At 45.8% G+C, this 814-nt stretch overlaps 1 non-coding gene across 1 annotated transcript; it reads right to left on the reverse strand.

Annotated features, from left to right (window-relative positions):
- Positions 1 to 377: 377 nt before the first annotated feature.
- LOC145167932 (small nucleolar RNA R71) lies at positions 378 to 484 on the reverse strand. Its single transcript, XR_013741532.1, has one exon. It is a non-coding gene; the product is annotated as a small nucleolar RNA R71 (small nucleolar RNA).
- Positions 485 to 814: the final 330 nt, after the last annotated feature.

The raw sequence follows: 814 nt of genomic DNA on the forward strand, positions 1-814 counted from the left end.
ACAGTGATGAAGTCCCCATGGGGGAATGGAAGAAGAGGATACACGATGATACTGGACCGGGACTTGTGCAACCCGCAATCCCCGCTACTGCTACTTTTGAGCTCAAGGGTCACATCCTGGCTCTACTTAAGGAGATCCCCTTCACAGGCAAAGACCACGAAGACGCTTATAAACACTTGGACGAAGTCAATGATGTAGCTGATTATTTCAATGTTCCAAATGTGCCTCGGGAAACTCAGCTACTTCGCATGCTTCCGGTTACTTTGAAGGGTGCTGCCAAGGATTGGCTCAAGTCATTGCCCCCAGGGTCTATCACTACATGGGCCCAAATGAAAGAAGAGTTCATTGATCAATTCTGCCCGCCATCCAAGATATCCAAGCTAAAGAAAGCCATAGCTAACTTTGAACAACAAGCTGGAGAATCACTATATGAAGCGTGGGAGAGGTACAAGAGCCTGCTAAGGAACTGCCCACATCATGACCTCAATAGTCAACAAGAAGTCTCCATCTTCTATGACAGAGTAAATGTTACCACTAGGCAATTACTTGACTCGCAAGGTCCACTCACGAAAAAGGTACCTCCAGTGATAAAGCAACTAATTGAAGAATTCTCAAAGCATTCTAGAGAATACCACAATCCAAGGAATGATGTGACGAGGGGGGCCGCCTATGCAGCTTCAGAAGACTTGTCAGCAGTTATGGCTATGCTAAAAACCATGGATAGGAGGATGGATAAAATGGACCAAACGATACATGCTATTCGGGTGGGTTGTGAAAATTGTAATGGGCCTCACCTTACTAGAGACTGCGATTT

This window comes from Lactuca virosa, chromosome 3 (genome assembly GCF_052849685.1).
Source record: "Lactuca virosa cultivar CGN04683 chromosome 3, Lactuca_virosa_CGN04683_v6, whole genome shotgun sequence".
NCBI classification, from domain to species: Eukaryota; Viridiplantae; Streptophyta; class Magnoliopsida; order Asterales; family Asteraceae; genus Lactuca; species Lactuca virosa.